This window comes from Callospermophilus lateralis, chromosome 4 (assembly GCF_048772815.1).
Source record: "Callospermophilus lateralis isolate mCalLat2 chromosome 4, mCalLat2.hap1, whole genome shotgun sequence".
Classification (NCBI taxonomy): Eukaryota; Metazoa; Chordata; class Mammalia; order Rodentia; family Sciuridae; genus Callospermophilus; species Callospermophilus lateralis.
In genome coordinates, this window is record NC_135308.1 from 61,969,906 (window position 1) to 61,991,209 (window position 21,304).

Here is a 21,304-nt window from a genome sequence, read left to right on the forward strand (position 1 = left end):
ATTTCTTTCTTTAGCATTATGTGGTTTTAATTGTAGAGGTCTTTCACATTGTTTGTTGATTCACAAGTTTGTTTGTCTGTTTGTTTTTGAGGCTATTGTGAATGGGGTAGCTTTCCTCATTGCACTTTCAGAGGATTCATCACTGATGTATAGACATGCATTTGATTTATGGGTATGGGTTTTATATCCTGTTACATTACTGAATTCATTAATTAAGTCTAGATGTTTTCTAGTGGGATTTTTTGGATCCTCCAAGTATAGAACCATGTTGTCAGCAAATAATAACAGTTTGAATTTTGCTTTTCATATTTGTATCCCTTTAATTTCCTTTGTCTAATTGCTCTGGCAAGAGTTTCAAGGACTATGTTTAATAGAAGTGGTAAAAGAGGGAATCACTGTTTTGTTCCACTTTCTAGAGGGAATGCTTCCAACTGGCTGATGTCCCACAATAAATACTACTGCAATTAAAGGTGGTGGTGGTGACAATAGTAGAGATAACTCAGAATAGCAGTGGAAGTGTCCCAAGATGGATGCAATGTCTTTCAGAGATGGGGCTGAAAGGGTAGGACTTACAATGGCTTTGGGCTGCCTATTTTGAGATGCAATTGTTTCCAGGTCCTGTCTGTTGTCACAAAGTGGAGGCTACTGCATGGGGAGGGCTATGGTGATGATTTGCAGCATCCAAAGATGGAGGTTGGTTAGGCCTAGGTTCCCAGATGGGGTGTGGGGCACAGATCTGGACCTACTCTGGGTCTGGGTTCCTGTGTGGGTCTGCTGGATGGTGGGGCAGAACTGGGGCTACTGTGGGCCTGGCCTCCCAATAACATTGGCAGAGATGATTCTGAGCTGGGGCCTGAGCTCAGGCATGGGTCTTCTGGTTGGTGGGGGCAGTCTTGGAGATACTGTATTCTTATCATTCATATTTTCACTCTATTTTCCCTGATATTCAGTTGGGGAAATTTCTGTTGACCTATCTTCAAGCTTACTGATTCTTTTCTTAGCTGTGTCAAGTTCATCAGAGGCATTCTTCCATTCTCTTACAGTGTTTTCAGTTTCTGGTAACTTTTATTCCTAGATTTTTCACGTTGAAGTTACTCATCTTCTTTCTCATGCTTCCTGGCATTTGCAGGTAATGGATGGCATTGGAGAAGATAATGCTAAGTGAAGTTAGCCAATCTCCCCAAAACAAAGGCTGATTGTCTTCTTTGATATGAGGATGCTGACTTATAATGGTGATGGAGGGGAGCGTGGAATGAATGAAGGAACTTTATATAAGGCAAAGGGGAGGGAGCAAAGGGTGTAGGAATGATGGTGGAATGAGTAGCATCAGGTGAAAATACTAAGTGATTAAGCTCCTTCGAAGGACTATTTATTGTTTTTTACTTCAATGTGTATGTGTCTTTAGTGATGCTCCTAGGATGACTTCTCAGTTCCAAATAATTGAAGACACCTGACATTTATTTAGTGGTAGATAATGTGTTGGGTGAGCAAATTAAATGTATCTAATGGAAGTACCTCTTCAAATCATCTTGCTTTTTTCATTCAACAAACAGATACCATGTGAGTATCTGTGCATCAAATGATTAACTTAAAAAAATTTCACACCATCCTTTTTGAACTTTCCTTCTTCAAATAAAACTAAAGATGGTAAAGCAGACATACTTGTCTTTATCCACTAACATTTTAAAACAGAATTTCTAAAGTTTCTTAACAAGAGTTTTGATAAACATCACCAACATCATTGAAAACTCTGTGTCCCGGAGATATTTAGGACATTAGAACCATGTTCATTGTTGATAGTATTTACATCTCATGAATTGTGAAAAATAGGTACATAGAGTATTTATTGAATTGATAGGTAAAACATTATTATTACATTACTACCTTGTTGCTGTCAGTTAAACTTTTATCCATCTTGTAGTATTTTAATGATTAAAATTCACATAACGAAATTTGACCTTGAATAAATGCCTAAGGAAGCTTTTTGTTTTATCAACAATAAAATAACTTTGGCATTTAAGATAAGTCAGACTCAAAAAAAATCAGCAATTTGCCCCAAATGATCTCATTTACAATTGCAGAGGGATAGCCTGGGACCCAGATTTTCTAACTTATAGCTACAGATACACAGAAACAGCATATTTATGATTGTTAAGAAATATGTTATAACTTTGTGAAGAAGACTATTGAACTCAAGAAAGGACAAATGGCAGTAGTCATATTTGCAATGTTATGTAAATCAACCTATCAAATGTTTCAAGATCATTTTCTGCTTTAAAGTCTCTGGATTTTTGTATTCTCAATGTTTAATGTAAATGAAATTATACTACACATAATTTTTAACATCTGACTCAATTCATTCAGCATAATGTGTTTAAGGTTCATTGAAGTTGTAGCATGTATAAGTAATTAATTCTTTTATGGAGGAATATATAATATATATAAACAAAAATTTGTTTATACATCTGTTGTTTGATATTTGTATTATCTCCATCTTCTGGCTAGTACAAATCATGTACAAGTGTTTCACTATTTTTTTGGGGGGGGGTAAATATTTGGAAGGAGGGTTCCTGAGTTATACAGAAATTTTATATTTATTTATTTAGATACTAGAAGATGAGCCCAGGGGGAGCTTAACTACTGAGCCATATCCTTAGCACTTTTATTTATTAATTTACTTTAAAAATTTTGTAACACAGTCTCACTAAGTTGTTTAAGGCCTCTTTAAGTTGCCCAGGCTGACCTCAAACTTGCAATCTTTCTGCATCAGCCTCCTGAGCTGCTGAGATCATTAGCATATGCCAGCATACCCAGGTACATTTAATTTTTTAAAGAACTACCAAAGTGTTATCCACAGTGAGTATACTATCTTTCAGGCCCACTAACACAATATGGGAGTTGCAATTTTTCCACAAATTTGCCAACATTTTTTATTTCCTATTATTTTATTATAGTTACATTGGTGGATGTGAAGTGGTCACTGAATGTTTTCTCTGATATAAGGAGGCTGACTCATAGTGGGGTAGGGAGGGGGAGCATGGGAGGAAAAGATGAATTCTAGATAGGGCAGAGGGATGAGAGGGAAAGGGAGGAGGCAGGGGATTAGCAAGGATGGTGGAATGCGATGGACATCATTATCCAAAGTACATGTATGATGACACGAATTGGGTGTCAACATACTTTATATACAAACAGAGATATGAAAATTGTTGTATATGTGTAATAAGAATTGTAATGCATTCCGCTGTCATTTTTTAAAGTCAATAACCAAAAAAAATTGGAAATTCCTCAACAATAGGAGCCTTTTCTCTTTTTAATTGATGCATAATATTTGTACATATTTATGAGGTGCATTTGATAATTCACAACTTTTCTACAATGTGTAATGAAAAATCATGGCAATTAGCATTTCTATCTCCTCAAACATTTATCATTTCTATATGTTGGCAAGCTTCAGACTCTTCTACTTATTTTGACATACATCATAAGCTGTTGTCAACTATACTCATCCTACTGTGATAAAACAGCAGAACCAATTCCTCCTAACTACTTATTATAAACCTCTTTTTAGGCCCCTATCCATGCCCTGCCTTGTCTCTGGTGACCACTCTTCTATTCTCTATTTATGAGATAAACTTTTTTAGCTCCCCACATGAGTGAGCAAGTATGTTCCTGCAAACTTTCAGGAGACAGTAGCATCAGGTTACCAGCCACCTAGTGAAGAGGACAAGGAACTCCCTGAAGATAGAGGAGTTCAACAGGAAAGAAGGTGCGAATTGTCAGGCACTGTCACTCAGCATCCAGGTTGGGAAGCTATGAGTCAGAGATCTCCGAAGCACAGCTGAGATGCGAGTCTTTTTTAGCCCCAGGTTTTGTCCAGGTAAGGCTAGAAGATGACTGAGTGTCTAGAGGCTATCCAGCAGGATCCAAGCACCATTTTTGTTTCATTGATTGGGATGTTTCTTCTATCCTCTATTTCATTTATCTCATCTGTATTTATTATTTACTTCCTTCTGTTATTTTTTCTTTTATTTTTTAAATAATCATTTAAGGCATAAGGATAGATAATTAATTTGAGATTTTTTTAATGTAGGAATTAAAATGATGTTTTCTTTTAAACTCTGCCTTCATTGCATCCCACAATGTTGGTATTTTGTATCTTTTTAAAATTTATCACAAAGTATTTCCTAATCACCTTTGTGTTCTTTTCTTTGAATCACAGGTTCATTATGAATGCACTTTAAATTTTCACATATTTTTAAATGCTTCAGTTTTTCTTCTGCTGTGAATTCCTGGTTTCATTCTATTCTGTTAAGACAAGATATTTTCATTATTTCAATCTTTTTAAATATATTGAGATTTGTTTAAGAGCCTGTAATAGGTTACTGAATAACATAGTTTATCCTGAAAAGTATTGTTTGTGCACATGAAAAACAAGGAGTGTATTTCATGAAGTGTTGTATCTGTTATAATTGTATATCTATTTGTTCCGTGTGGTTTATGATGCTGTTTAACTCATCTTTTTCCTATTGTCCTTCTGTCTAATTCTCTAATTTAGGACTTTCTAAATCTCTCTAAATTTCTGAAGATTTGAGCTTCATAAATTTTGGAGCTCTATTATCTTTGAGGGGGTAATAGTTTTTTTAATCAATGTATAATATTGTTATTTATTTATTACAAAATTTTTCTACCCACAGATCAATTTTGTAGCACTACTAATAATAGTAGGTAGCATTACTAATCTTTCCATTACTATTATTTAAATATTTCTCCTTTAAATCTATTTGTGTCCTCTTATCCAAAATGAGTATTTTGTAAAAAGCAAATAGTTGTATCATATTTTTTATGCAATGCATTCTGTCAATCTTCCAGTGATAATTGCATAGTTTGAAGTATTTACTGATGAGAAAGATCTTAGTGTTAAAATTTTGTATTTTTATTCTTAAGGCTTTTCTTTTATAGAGAAGTTTTTGTTCACTGACAAAATTAAGTAGAAAATACAGAGATTCCTCATGTACTTCCTACCCAAGCAAAGGTGTAGCCTCCTCCATGTTCAATATCCCCACCTAAAGTCCTGCATTTTTTGAATCAATGAATCCACAACTTGACCCAACAATATCATAGATTACATTAATGTTCCTTCTTGGTGTTTTACATTCTGTGGATCTGAACAAATATCTAACAACTTGTATCCTGTATCTGCTATTTAAGTATTGCACAAAATCATTTTACTGCTCTAAAAACACTCTGTGCTTCACCTAGTCATTCCACCCTCGTGCATAACCCAGGGAAATTACTGATCCTCTTTACCTTCTCCACACTTTTACCTTGTCCAAATGCCATAGAGTTGGAATGTTATAGACTTTTCAAATAAACTTTGTTCGCAGGGTCACTTACGTTCCCTGCATGTCTTATAGCCTGATAGAACATTTACTTACAACCCTGAGTGATGTTCCATGCTCTGTATCTCTCTGTATTTAGTCTGCATTTCTCCATTCACCTACTGGAAGTCACCTTTGATTCTTCCAAAGTTGGACCATCTCTATATATTTCCATTGGTAGATCTTTGTGTAGTGGTAAATTTTCAATTTCTTTGAGTGAAGACCAAGGGCATTTTTATTCTTCTCTGTTCAGATATAAGAGCTCCTGTTTCTCTGGGTCATTAGTCACCAGGACTTACATCAACAGCCCACTGGTTTTCAGGCCTTCAGCTCAGAACTAAAAGATCAGCTTTCTTGGTTCTGAAGCCTTTAGATGCAGACAAAATTATACCCTTGACTTTCCTGGTTTCCCAGCTTGCAGATGGTTTATCATGGGACTTCTTGGCCACACATAATCACATCAGCCAATTCTCATAATAAATAAATAAAGAAACATTTCTTGTATAAACCTGTGTCTATTCTATCAGTTCTATTTCTCTGGAGAAGATGGACTGCTGAAGAAATCTTATATTAAATCTGCTGTATGTGTTTTTTTGTTGATTTATTTTACTGGGCAGTCACATTACAAGATTAGTAATGAAACTAGGGGAGACTTGATTTCATACTCTGTTAAGAAAGGTTCATTTCACTTTTGTTCTTAGTTTCAACTTAGATGAAGAAATAGTCTTTACATTTATGGGACATAAATATATTTTATATTTATGTCATGTCTCTTGAAAGTCCCACAGTGTTTACCTAACTCCTTTAAGTGTGTAGGATTTGGAGTCCAAATGAAATTCCTTATGGTTGGTGGCAACTGAAACGTCTGCTCAGATATTTTAACTTTAGAGTTTTTGATTTATATTGTGCTTTAGGCACAGGTCAAGGGTCACCAAATGATAAGAATGGATTTTCTATGCCATTTTTGTGGTCTTTCCTGTGTGGTCCACTCGTTGATAATTTCCTACAAATTTCCTGCTATTTTGCATAGCCTGAACACTGTTGACAACTGTTGTGGTGCAGGTCACTCAGAAAACACACAAAGTCCTGGTTTTGTCCAAATGAAAGAGTCTTTATTTAACCAGCCTGTCGGTGACTGCCCCCTACAGGACCCATAAATGTCTGCAAGGAACAGCCCTGAGCCTGAGCATTTTAGGATATTTAAAGGCCAAAACCACATCTGGGTTGATGCAGCTGCAAGCAAGCAGGTTCAGAAGCTGAATTGGGCAGTTAGTGAGACAATGCAATGGTAGAGTACTATTTCCCATGGGACTTTCCAGGTTGGCATAGCAACAATCAAGCAGAAGGGAAGTGGGTCAAAATAACCCTAGTTGAGTACAAGTTAGAGAATGGTTACTTATGTCTAGACAATCAATCTCTGACAAGGTACATTGCCCAAGAAAAATGAAAACCAAAGAAAACAATTTTACACTGTATAAGAATTGCTATTTTGTGTTGCCAAGTATACTATGCCAGGCAATTATTAGTGGGTAACGAAGTGGGACTTTTCCATGGGAGAAGCATTTCTTACATGAAATGGAGTTTTAGGGTAAAAAATGGAATCTGTTTGGTCATTATCCATATAGCTTAGCCCATAATAACCCCAACACTACCAAGGCTGTAATTTTCTGCTTCATCTTAGCTATTTAAGTACCAAATTCTCCCCAGTTTCTTCCAAATTTCCTTTGGTTATTCTCAATTGCCATTTTTTTCTTTTTTCTTTAGGTTTTTGAACTGTTTAACCATAAAAAGAATGATCTAAAACTCAATGACTTTTTCATTACTCTAACTAGAAGTTATATATTCTAAAAAATATAGAGATTTCTCATTTAAAATTTACATACAAAATTTAATATAAAATATAAAAAATAAATATAGATATATAATTTCTCATTTTATATGTAACAAAATACATGGGTATATTTATTTACAAATGCATATTTTACATTTGCTTAAGTGATATGTCCATTCAATGTCGGTAAAAATTTCAACAAGCACATTTATCACTTCAAATCATCTATATTATCATGACTGTTGAAGGAAGAATAATTTATTTAATGTCACAAACTTTACATCCTAAATCTCAACTGTTATTTCTATTTCAAATGGCAATGACACATTGATTGTAGGCAAATGTTAAATATTGCATTAATGATATTTAAGCCTTATGAATAATAGATACCATTATCAAGTAGATAATCTTTGCTCAAACATATGCATCTAGATCTCAAGAAATATCATTTTATCTCTATTTTGTATATAAAAAACTAGAGGACTAACAAATGAAAATATGTATAAAATATTGAACATGTTATAAGTGATCAAATTACAGATAGTTTTGCTTTTGTAAGTATCCTTAGTATGATTCACTTGTACATCTAGTGGCAACTACTTTTGTGGTAAGCCATTGTTGTAGATTGTGGCCGCCATTAGAAGATGGTGCCGGCTTCCACTGTGGCCTGTGATAAACAAATTCTTTTGTGGAGAGTTGGCACGCTATCTCTTGCCACCCTATAAGAAAGATCCACGCGGCAGCTTAAGATTGGTACGTGGGAGGCTTTATTAGGCTGTGCTTGGGCCCTCGGGGAGGAGAGAGAGGAAGGTCACTAAAAGATACTTTAATCAAGGCCTGAATAAACTGCTGAAAGAAGATTCCTGAGTTGCGTCTTCCTTGCGGGCAAGGGGTCGCCACAAGTGGTGCCGAGACCCGGGAACCAGAACTTTCAGCAGTCAGGGGTGGTGCACCAATTAGTCCCAGGTAAGTTGGGACCCGCAGGTAAAGCGGAGATCAGTCCCAGATTAATTGGGACCCGCTATCAAAGCGGAGATCAGTCCTAGATAATTGGGACCCGCGGTTAAAGCGGAGATTAGTCCTAGGTAATTGGGACCCGCTGTCAAAGCGGCAGCTCCTCTGTAAAGCCAGAGAGAGCATTAAATCTTATTGCAGCTGCACTGTGTACTTTCGCTCTTACTTTCACTTTTGTTTTTTGTGTGTCTTTTGTTGTGTCATGGGTGCCGTATCTTCAAGTCCGCTTCTCCTGGCCCTAGATAACCTGTTACGTTCCAAGAGCCTAGAAGTGAAACGTAGTACTTTACAGAGATTTTTACAGAAGACAGATATTGCTGCATCGTGGTTTCCGTTCTGGGGCAGCTTTACTCTGCCTAGCTGGGATAAGTTAGGCACAGACCTTGACTTTGCTTCTGAGCAGGGCATATTAGAGGGTGGGGTGATAACCCTTTGGAAGATGATTCGTAGTTGCCTCACAGATAGCAGATGTCAGGAAGCACTTACTAAAGGACAAGAAGTTTTAGAGCAGTTACATGAAGAAAAATCAGAAATGGCAGGCAGTGAGGTATTTCAGGAGGGTGGGAGTGTGCGGAGCGAGAAACAGGGGAGGAAACAATTATCTCCGGCAGGCAGTGACGTATTTCAGGAGGATGGCAGTGTGCGAAGCGAGAAACAGGGGAGGAGGCGATTGTCTCTGGCACGGAGTGAAATATTTCAGGAGGAGGGGAATGTGCAGAGCGAGAAACGGGGGAGGAAACGCTTGTATCCCGATCTCAGTACACTGCGCACACTCCCATGCAAAAGTGGGTCAGAAGAGAAGGACGATGAGGAGGAGGAGCTCGGGAGACTGTCTCGGCAGCTAGGGAGTTTAACTATGGGAGAAGGGAACAAAAATAAACAGGAGCTCAGAAGAAGAAAAAAAAAAAAAAAAATCCTCCGGACCCACCGCCGTACGGTGGGCGTGTTTCGAGGAGAGCTTTCCATGCCCAAACAGGGGGGCTGTTAACATTTTTACTGATGGTTCCAAGTCTGGAATGGGAGCTTATGTAATTAATGACTCTCCCCCTATCCAGCATCAACTTGCTCCTGGAAATCCACAATGGGTAGAACTACAAATTGTTATTGAAGTTTTTAAACAGTGTTCTTTTCCTTTTAATCTTATTTCGGACTCCAGCTATGTGGTACAAGCACTAAAAGTCCTGGAGGCCGTGGGAACTATTAGTGATGCCCATAATGTGTCTGTTTACTTTACTCAGCTTCAACAGCTTATCTCTAACCGCACTGCTTCTTTTTATCCAATGCACATCAGGGCTCACACCTCTCTTCCTGGTCCGTTATCCCAAGGTAATGCCTGTGCGGACTTAGCCACTAAAGGTCAATTGATATGCTTGGCTTCCTCCTTAGAGAGGGCTAAGTTGTTTCACCAAAACTTCCATGTTAATGCATTAACGCTGCGCAGGCGTTTTTCCATTTCAAGAGCGGATGCTCGGCAGATAGTATTGCAATGTCCCCATTGTGTCACATTTCTTCATCCCCCTAATTATGGAGTAAACCCACGGGGATTAAAGCCATTGATTGTTTGACAAATGGATGTGACACATATACCTGACTTTGGTAACCTTAAGTATGTGCATGTTTCCGTTGATACGTGCTCTGGAATTATCCATGCTTCTGCTTTATCGGGAGAAAAGGCACGTAATGTCATTACTCACTGTTTAGAGGCATGGGCAGCATGGGGTGCACCTGCATCCCTTAAGACTGATAATGGACCTGCTTATACTGGCAGACAATTTACAGCTTTTTGTTCTACTATGGGAGTGCAACTTACTCATGGTTTACCTTATAATCCTCAAGGACAAGGCATTGTTGAGCGTGCTCATCGCACCTTAAAGGAAACTTTACAAAAACAAAAAGGGGGAATAGGAGCCGAACACACTCCTAAAGAACGCCTGTCCTTAGCTCTCTTTACCATTAATTTTTTGAATTTGGATATTCATGGTCGCTCTGCGGCCGATAGACATGTGTCCCCTCAGCCCTCTGTGATTGGCTATGTTAAGTGAAAGGATGTTCTCACGGGCCAATGGAACGGCCCTGACCCCGTGCTAACATGGGCACGAGGATCTGTATGTGTTTTTCCCCAGGATCGTACGGAACCATTGTGGGTCCCTGAACGCTTGACAAGAAGAGTCTCGACATCAGCTGACCAACAACAAGAGATACCACAACAATCCTGTGATGAAGATCTTCATTCTGCTAAGTGCTCTGGCTCTGGTGCTGGTGCCGATGGCACAGGCGACACCAATGCGGTGGTGGGCAGTGGCACGGGCCTGGCCAATGCCGATGCCGGTTCATGGTAATTCTAGTGTCCTCCCCACTCTTTTTTCAACCTCATGTGAGATGTCTGCTCCCTGTGCCTCTCCTAGAGGGGACATGGAGAGAATTTTTAATCAATCTCAAGTTAATCTCACAGGAGTTTTTTGTTTCAGCCTTAGAAACGCTAATTGCATTAGCCTTAAGACCAAAAATTTGACTAACTGGGAGGACCCATTGCGGTCCAATCAGGTCTCAGGAAGCATTATCAGTGATGTATTGAGCAAGGTAGCTTCAGGGAAGCAATCAGGCTCAGGGACCCCCGCAAACAGCAGCTCTGCTCTTAACATAACTACCTTGGCTATTATCTCCGAGGTAATAATCCCAGTGCCTCCTTCTTCTAGTAGTATTTATAATGCCACTCATTTCAAGGCCTCTCCTTACTGTTCCCCTAATCTTGATTTCCCCCCAACATTTACGCCTTGTCAGGATCATTCTTGGGAGAAACATCAAGTTGCTAAAGGTTTCTCCCTTTCCCCCTCTTTTGATAGGTATGTTTATAACTTTTACAATAGTGCCAGCTCCTCTACAGGAGTAGGTTGGTCCTGGTTTCAATGGCTGATTTCTAATGAAAAGGGGGCTTCAGCCGATATTTCTGCACTGGCTCAGTTGGTAGGAGCCAAAAGTTGGCTGGCTAATATTTCTGGTACTGTTAGGGAAAGTGAACAAGGTAATAGACTTACATCTGTTTCATTCAACTCTCTGTTGTATAATGCCACATTGCCTCCTACAATGGTCTGTGTCCAATCCCCCTTCTTATTCCTTTTGGCTAAGGCCACCTCATCGGGGATGCTGGATTGTTCTCATACTACCTGTCTCTTATCTGAGTGTTGGAATGGTTCCTGGACTGTAGCAGTGGTTATGAAAATTCCAACTTTTGTCCCAATCCCGGTCACTGCGGATCCTGATAAATTCCCTATTGTTGAGCTACTTAGAGTCCGCAGAGATTTTGGGATCACAGCGGCTATAGTGACAGCCGTGGCAATATCTGTTGCTACAGCGGTTACGGCCGGAGTGGCTATGGCCAATCAAGTACAAACTGCTGCCACCATTAATCAAGTTGTCCAACAAACTTCCACCATACTTAAATCCCAAAATACAATTAATCAACATATTTTGTCAGGGATTTTAGCTGCCAACCAAAAAATAGATTTACTCCAAGCTCAGGTAGAAGAATTGGCTGACTTAGTGCTTTTGGGTTGTGTTGACCAACGTGCACATTTATGCATAACCTCTGTCAGATTTAATGATTCCAGGAATGCTTCCCACATCATTGGCGAATATTTGGCTGGAAATTGGTCCATGGAAGCGGAAGACATGATCCAGTCTCAACTAACCCAGATAGCTGTCTTGAATAGCACCCGTGTTGATCCCGTGACTTTGGGTCAATTCACCGATTGGATATCTTCTGCCTTTTCCTTTTTTAAAGAGTGGGTGGGGGTAGGCATTTTTGGTGCAATGTGTTGCTTCGGTATGTTTCTCTGTTTGTGGTTTCTCTGTCGCCTCAGGGCCCGCAATGCTCACGATAAGGCTATGATCATCCAAGCTCTTGCAGCTTTAGAAAATGACAATTCACCTCAAGTCTGGCTTGCGCAGCTTAAACAGTAAATCTTTGACATGGTCGTTGCACCCCAAGTTATTATAACATTGCACTGGGATCGGCATGTCTTTCCTCGTTATTCTCTTAGTGTTGGAAAGCCCTTGCACTCTGCCGGTCTTGCTGCCATTGCACGCAGGTGGGTTTCCACACTAATGCTTCTCTATCGCCTTAAAGTCCGTGCCTTTCTTTCAGGGTGCTGTCAACTCGTTTGTCATTGTGTACAGCCACAGAACAGCCTCAGCTGTCCCCCTTCGTCCACCTTCATCACGATGCAGGATGCGAGGCAAAGCACTGCACTTGAGTGATCCCTCAACGGACCTCAAGGAAAGCATGTCCTATTACATGCGGGTTTGATGTCCACACCCCCGCCCTACGAAAAAAGGCGTCGGCTGATATGGGGTCAGGTCTGGGGAAGGCGCCTCCTTAGGACTGAACCATACATTGCAGCCGCTTCTGCACAGTAGGATAGGACCTCTACTTTCGCCTACATTGTTTTATAAAATAGAAGGGGGAACTGTGGTAAGCCATTGTTGTAGATTGTGGCCGCCATTAGAAGATGGCGCCGGCTTCCACTGTGGCCTGTGATAAACAAATTCTTTTGTGGAGAGTTGGCACGCTATCTCTTGCCACCCTATAAGAAAGATCCACGCGGCGGCTTAAGATTGGTACGTGGGAGGCTTTATTAGGCTGTGCTTGGGCCCTCGGGGAGGAGAGAGAGGAAGGTCACTAAAAGATACTTTAATCAAGGCCTGAATAAACTGCTGAAAGAAGATTCCTGAGTTGCGTCTTCCTTGCGGGCAAGGGGTCGCGACATACTTTGACTAGACAGGAAAAGTAGAATGTGAGGTTTGTCTATCTGCAATCATGTCAAAGTAAAAATATAATATTCAAAATAAAGAAATAATATCTATAAATAGGCTCAATCATTATAAATCAGAACATCAGAGGATTTCAAGTTTTCTTTGTTTTGCTCCCAACTTGCCATGATGCAAAAGGCACATAGAGAGCTGAAACTTCTGTCAACATTAAATCTTATACAAACATCAGAAACTACTGTGGGATATAGTATAATCACCAGGAGTTTAAACTCAAATCATTATATTTATTACAAGAGAAAAATATAAAACTGCAAAGATTTGTGACAATATATAAATATTTGTATAGTTTATGGTGCACATTATCAACTAGTTATGCAAAGAAAGTAAAAAGTGAAAAGTAAAAGCAACCCTTTTGAATTTACTGTATTTAGACTCCCCTAACTTATCACATATGTACTAGGAAATATATTTCAAAAGCACAAAGAAAAATTAGTTTTCTCATAGTATAATTCAGAGGACAAAGTTACATGGGAAAAACGACTTAGAATGCAGACTGCATATGAAAGAGTCTCTCGAAGTAAAAATATGTAGGAAGCTCACTTGGAAGCTAAATTTATATTTGCTGTCAGTGATATGGAGGTGTTAATCATTGTCACAAACATACTGCATAATAAATAAAAACAGACTCACTGGCATAAGTCACTTAAGCCCACTGGAAGAAGAATGTATTATAAGTCACAGTCTGATGGTCAACTTATATGCCTTTGTTTCATGGAATTCATACTGAAGAAGCAGCAGATTAAAAAGGGTCAAGAGGACAAGTCAAAATGCATACAAAATTTTAATATTTTTATAATATTTTATTGCTCTAAGCAAGTTTCCTATCATGTTCAGGCTCCTAGGTTGGTTAGTACACTCTGAGCATCATGAGGAGAGGGCAAAGGTGTGGATATGGAACATGACTAAGGAATATTGAACAATTAACCTAACTGCATGCAGAAGGCATTCTTCTGCAATTAACTTTCAATAATCTTGTCTTCTTTCTTCATTGTATGTAAGCTGCCAATCTGAAGCTTTGGAATAAGAAGTAGCTCAGTGGTAATTTGACTAGCATGCATGAGGCCCCAAGTTTAATATCCAGCACTGAAAAACAACAACAAAAAATAACCTAAAAACCTAAAGTTTTATCAATTAATAGTCTCAGTCTCAGATTAAATATTGCTTTAGACAGGAGCCTGGTGGGTTGGGGCACACCTGTAATTCATTGACATATGAGACTGAGATAGGAGGATCAAAAATTTTAGATCAGCCACTGCAACATAATGAGACCCTGAGCAATTTAGCAAGACCCTATCTTAAAATAAAAAATAAAAAAATCTGGAGGTGCAGCTCAGTGGTAAAGCACCTCTAGGTTCAATCCCTAATACTATCTATCTATCTAACTATCATCTATCTATCTATCTATCTATCTATCTATCTATCTATCTATCTATCTATCTTTCATCTATCTATCTCATAAAGAAAACTAACAGGATTTATAATATATGCTGCTTTAGACAGAAATATTAATATGTATCATAAAGAAAAATAGCAGTTTTTATCATGTCTTTCTATATGTAATTGACATTTGCTGAATGTTATTTCTATTATTCTCATTTATACGTAGGCAGATATTTATTATCATTTTTCAGATGAGAAAAAATTGTAGAAAATAATTTTAAATGCCTTATACCAGGAAATAGAATAATCATCATATTTAAATATGTACTGGGCCATGTTCTAAAATTTGTGCATGGACTAAAGCTTCTTAATATGTTTTTGAGGCAAATGCCATTATTCTCTGACTGATGAAAAAATGGAGGTTTGGAGAAGTTAAATAGTTTATCCAAGGCTACTGGTATATCAAAGAACTGAGAAAATATTTAACCATGAATACAAGTTTGAACCATAGTGCAGAAGGTTAACTGGTCAAGATTCAAGTACACATTTGCCTTACTTAAAACCAAAGCAAATAGCAACAAATTGATAGGGACTGGGGATAATGTTCATTTTGTCAAATTTTTGTATGGATGGAAAGTCTGCAAGAGGTAAAGGAAACATTAATGCTCCTAAAATGTATGTGTTCTTTGTGGATGGAATGGTGGTTCAGGGGATGACATGGTAAAGAATAGCAGTCAACAAAATTGAAATGCTTATGACATTTTTTCCCTTTGATTCAAAAGATCAAGCTCATTTCTTTTTCCTTTTTTTTTTTAAATCTCTGTTATATTTTAAAAGAATAAAGGAACTGGGAATTCCTGGCTATGTTGCTCTAAAAATAACAATCTGTGAAAGTGCTGTTTGCTTGTATCTACATCCTGAGTAGCAAATCTTACGTTTAACTTATTTCCTGGAATGACTGTATATGAGAAGTTGCCAGGGTGCTGAGTAATGTCATCAGGTTTCTCACAAGTTCACAACAGTAGGGAAATGTGTGTGTGTGTGTGTGTGTGTGTGTGTGTGTGTGTGTGTGTGTGAGTGTGTGTGGTACAATCAGAGACATGCACCTCCACATCTGGCAGAAATATATTTTATGGTACTGGAAATATATTTTGAGGTACTGGAAAGACCTTGGAGTCAGGGCTCAATCAGTCATATTGATGAGTGCGTTGCCACAGGAATTAAATGTAAATTGTGAAGTTGGCAAGGAGGAATTTTTTTTTTTTAATTGTAACCTCTTTTGCTGAACAAATGATATTCCTCCCTGGATGATAATGACTATAATAACAATAAGTCAATGCTAACCAGGTTAATGGCAAAAGGATAATTACAGTTAACATTGTACTTGTAGGGATTCTGAACGTGGAAATAGGGAAGTGTTTCTCTGGTGAGCAAACTCCTGGCAGATAACTGGCACTCTGTTTCCCATGCTTGGAATGCTTGGCAGTTTTTCCTGGAAGTTACTAAGATAACTAATACAGGTGCAGTATTTAGTTGCTATGGTAATGTCCTTCATGAAGAGGCTCTGTGGTAGGGTCTTATCAGTCTGGACCTGGATTTCAGACATTCAACTCCTGGGAAATAAGAAATAATAAACAATAATGTAGTTATGGAACTAATGACCTAAAATAATCTAATGATATAAATAAAGCTTGGCAGTTTGGCCTCTCTGCCATTCTGCCATCTTTCTTTCCTGTCTCTGCATCTTGTCTCTGTGTCTTTTTTTTTTTCCAATTTCCTTATAGTACTAGCCTTGTACTATATGGAATATCTTTTTTTTCCTCCCTTTTGGGTTACTGGGGGTTGGACCCAGAGTTCTTTACCATTGAACTATATAACAGGCCCTTTTGATTTTGTTATTTTGAGACAGGGTCTCACTAAGTCGCTGAAGGTCTCACTACATTGCTGAGGTTGGCTACAATCTGTGATTCCCCGTCTCAATCTCCCAGGTCACTGGGATTGAAGGCATGCACCTCCACATCTGTCAGCAATATCTTTTTTAATATGTCAATAAATATCACTTATGATGAGAAAATTTTGTCTAAGAATGAGATTCCCAAATGTATTTGGCAAGTAAATATTTGCCAAGGTGTGAAAAACCAAGCTTCAGTGGATTAATTCTGCTACGCTGTGCTGCACACTATAGACTAGCCATATTTGCTTCTCTCCTTGGGTTAGAAGATGACATTTTTGCTGCTAATTAATATATCTTCCTTCATCTCCCTTAGTTTTTCATTCCTATTAGCAAATTAACACTATGAGACTGTTACCTGTTCATTGACCTTTTAACTGCTATATATAAATTCCTTGAAGAATGTGTCACCATTGTAAATCCTGTGCATTGAAAGTAGTAGCTTAATACATATGTCCTGTAGCAATTATTGCCATGGATGTGATACCCACTACTGCATAATAAATCCTTGCTATGATTACACCCTGTTAACATATTTAACACTAATTTTCATAATAGCTCTCCAAGAGAAGTATTTTTAATTACTTTTTAATATGATAGTGACTATTATTATGACTATTATTGATTATTATTACTGACCCTTTAAAAATAAAGGAGTAGAAGCTTAAAGAGATCAAGTAACTATTTATCACTTATACTACTAGTAATTAACAAAGCTGGGATAAATTTTGTGACTGTGACTGTGTACTGTTGAGGTACCTTTTGCATTTGTCAGATTAATGTCAAGTGATGAAGCCATGATTCTTTCTATTTCTACTTAAGTTTTTTTTTTTTTCTTTTGCTATACATCCTGAAGTTGGTACTATTGGAAAAGAAGAAAAAGAATCTCTAAGGTTACAAGAGGCTTTGTGAAAGCAGTCTGATCTTTTATCTCCTCCTGGAGTTTTCTATGTTTGCATACTTGTTTTAATTCTGCTGCTTCTGTTGAATGTCTCTTTCTTCTTAGAGTTCAAGTGCAGGAGCAGATGCCCATGTGTATACTCCTTTTAGGAGTGGCCCTTGGCCGTGGCTTTGGTTCTTCTCATCTGTTCAGGAAACCTGACTTCACAAGGGCTCATTTGCTGGTTAAATGCATTCTCAGATCCTCTAAGAATGCAGGCGCACCTGCTCTCCACTTAACCGATCTCTTTTGATCTCTCTAGAAATACCCAAATTTGATTATGTGAAAATCGCCTGTAACTCTACTACGTGCCTGGAAAGCGACTCAAAACTCCCATTGTAAGTGTTTTGCTCTGGAGAGAGAGAGAGAGAGAGAGAGAGAGAGAGAGAGAGAGAGAGAGAGAGACTATTTTAGGGCTTGTGTGTAATGAAAACAAGAAAACAAAATGGATTTTTTTTGTCTCTGTGTAATCCAGAGATAGGATTTGATTCATCTAATGTTTGGCAGACTTTAAGCAACTCTGAGTTGCACAGTGAACCTGTTAACACACTTTTTTTGAACACTGCTCTACTATTAAATTTCTATTTTGCAAGAAATCACTTATTGCTGCTAGGAAATTAAGGGGAGAAAGAGAAATACAACTTCTTTTCCAAAGAAATACTACAGGTAAAAGAAACAAGGCAGAAAAATATGAGCATAAATTAATCAATATTGCCCACAGAATTGCATCTCTGAAGCAATATTTTTCTCTAAAGCTGCAATTATAGTATATTTCTTCTTTTCTTAAGACTTTTCTGTAAATTATTCTAATGGTACTTACTATTTTCATTTTGTTCTTATTGTTCATGTTTCTGTTCTATCACATTCTGCTTCTCCTTAAATGCCTAATGGGTAGGTATTCCTTTTAATGTAAAATTTCTATCACTCTCTATTTTATATTTTTTAAAAAATAATTCTGTACCCCTCCTGGTACAAAAACCATGGTACAAAGTGGAGCTACAATAATTGATTAAATATGAATAAATACTTAGTTACCAAAGGCTTATTTATATAATCATTTATCCATTCATTCATGCATTTATTCATCAGGACAGCTTGAGTCGCTATTATGTATGGGGTAAGATGCTTAATGTTAAAGTGGAATTTTAGGGTAATTAAATAAAAAGTCACCAACTTGTCAGAGTCTTTATATTGATTGCTTTGGCTTACAATTTAAGTTCCTTATTATTTATTCATATTAGTAACCAAATTAATATACTTCTATGTAAACAAATGTTACTTTCTAAATTGCAACCAATTGATGGTAGTCACTGGAACAGATAGAATGCTATTTTTGTGAGGACGTTCATTGTATTTACAAGTAGTCCATGAAGAATATCTTCCTTCAGCTGCAAGGGATCTCATGAAAATCAAAAGGAGACCAGTGAAGAAAAGGAAAGGGACAAGGGGGAGGGGGAGGGGGAGGTAAGGGAAAGAGGAAATGCTGGGGAACAATATTGACCAAATTACAAACTTATACTGGGTCCATATATGAATATGTAATGACAAATTCCACTATACTGCATAATAATAATAATGCACCAATAAAAATATGGGGAAAACAGAATACCCTCTTCTCCCAAATGAATCACAGAAACATGAATTTAGAGTAGGTTAATATTTTATGTGCACCTTCATATTATCTTTACAAAATGAAACAATTGTAAAATGTTTGTGTTCTCCCCTTCCTCTCCCCTTCTTCTAGAAAAGTGGGTTCAATATACTCCTAACATTTCAAGGGAGATGGAAAGCCAGGAGTCTAATAACTCACTAAATATCCAATTGGTTAGTTAAAATTCTCTAACTGGATTCAGCCCATTTCCATTTGTGTCTGCTTGTTTAGAAACATTGGTCTTCTCTTTGATGCCGGTTCTAATGTATACAATAAAAAAATTTACCCAAGAAAATGATGTGACCATTTCATAAGGCTTTGGGTATCATGGTTATTCTAGGATCTCAAAAATTTTATTTCTACCCCAAATAACTGTTGCTAAATTTCTTTCAATTATTTACTAACGGAAAAAAAAATTTAATACTGGGTGACAACAGAACTCTTGCATTGTTCAACTTCCTCTACAATTTACTTAAATAATTTAACCATCCATGAGAACTTCTGTTTCTGATTTCAGATTAACCATATTTCTTCTAAGGTGTCTATCTAAAGCCAATGAAGCCATAGTTGTTATTTCTGTGATACGGAATTATATTCTAAGCCCAGAGGTACAATGTCTTTTTTTCCCTTTTGGCACATGGGCTCTCACATTCTTTTGGAGTCTCTAATTAGGCCATCTGTTTCAAAACCAGTCAACCAATGGGAATGGATATAGTTTTGTTTGTATTTGCTTGTCTGTTTTATTTTCATCCATGACATGTTCAATATGGCTTTTACTTGTGGTAACATAAGTTCCTTTGTTTCTCTTCCAAATGAAGAGGAAGATCTTTTCCAATCATTCTTTTTCTTTATAGATACCAAGTGAAGGTTGAATTCTTCTCATTTTTTTAATTCAATGCAAAACACTTTCTCAGAGTGATTAAAATGTGACATGGGCAGCTATGGGTTCATAAATACCATCAAAAGAGTTTATATTAAAGAACACAATGTCTTAAGCAGTTTTGAGAGGACTATGTCTTTGTTTCTGTAGACAACAGAGAAAAAGTTATTGACTAAGGCCATATAGTTACACCTATCCCATGTGTGGTCCAAGAAGTCAGAGGATAGAATTCTGCAGGCCTGAGTGTTCTGCTAGTTCCACTTTCTTGAATGATCAAGTTACTTTAACTCTCAGGTCCTTCAGTTCTTTGTAAATAGAGATGTTGGGAATGTGAATTTTCTCTGAGCTCTTCTGTTTACCTTTCTGCATGCTTACTATATTTCAGGGCTGCTTTAGAATTATTTGAGATTAAACTTAAAAAACAATTACTTCTGGATAATGGAATTTAATAGTTAAAACCAGAAGTATATATTATACATAGCAACTCATGATTTTTCATGCATCTTTCCTGTATATAGAAAAAGTGCCATATTCTATTGTCATCAAAGGAAAGATTAGGTCCATCCCCCTTAATTAGTATTAAAAATATAAACAAGAGTTCTTGAGAGAGTGACCACTAGACTTAGTTTTATGATCATGTAAAACATAGGGCCTCAATGATATGTGAATTTGAGTTTTTTTTTAAATCTTCATTTCTTCTATCAATTATTCATCTTGTCAAACAGTGAACATCACAAGAACATTTAGTTTGAAAGAAGTAAATCTATTTATTTTGATACCTGAACTGTCATTTCCTTTAAAACTGGGATTGATATCAATGAATGTGTTTGTCTTAGCCAAGTGCATTAATGTCAACATTAGGAACCATTTTCATTTTCTGTGAAGTTTTAATTTGATACCATTCCATTTATTGATTCTTCATTTTTCTTCTTGGATTTTAGGAGTCTTTTTGAGGAATTCAATTCCTAAAGTGACATGATGGAGTTTGGGGTATATTTTTCTTCTAGTAGTTGCAGGGCCTCTGGTAAAATACCTACAGCAAAGGAACTAATCAAGAACATGAACAGAGACCCTAAGGAATGAGAGAAAATTTTTGCCACATGAACCTCAGATAGAGCATTAACCTTCAGGATATATAAAGAACTCAAAAAACTTAACACAAAAAAACAAAAACAAAAACAATACCCCAAAAACCCATTCAATAAATGGTCAAAGGAATTGAACAGGCACTTCACAGAAGAAGAAATATGGGAAATGCAAATTAAAACTACACTGATATTTCATCTCATTCCAGCCAGAATGGCAATTATCAATAATACAAGTAACAATAAATGTTGGTAAGGATGTAGGGGAAATAGTACACTCATACATTATTGGTAAGACTGCAAATTGGAGCAACCTCTCTGGAAAACAGAAAACTTGGAATAGAACCATCTTTTGACCCAG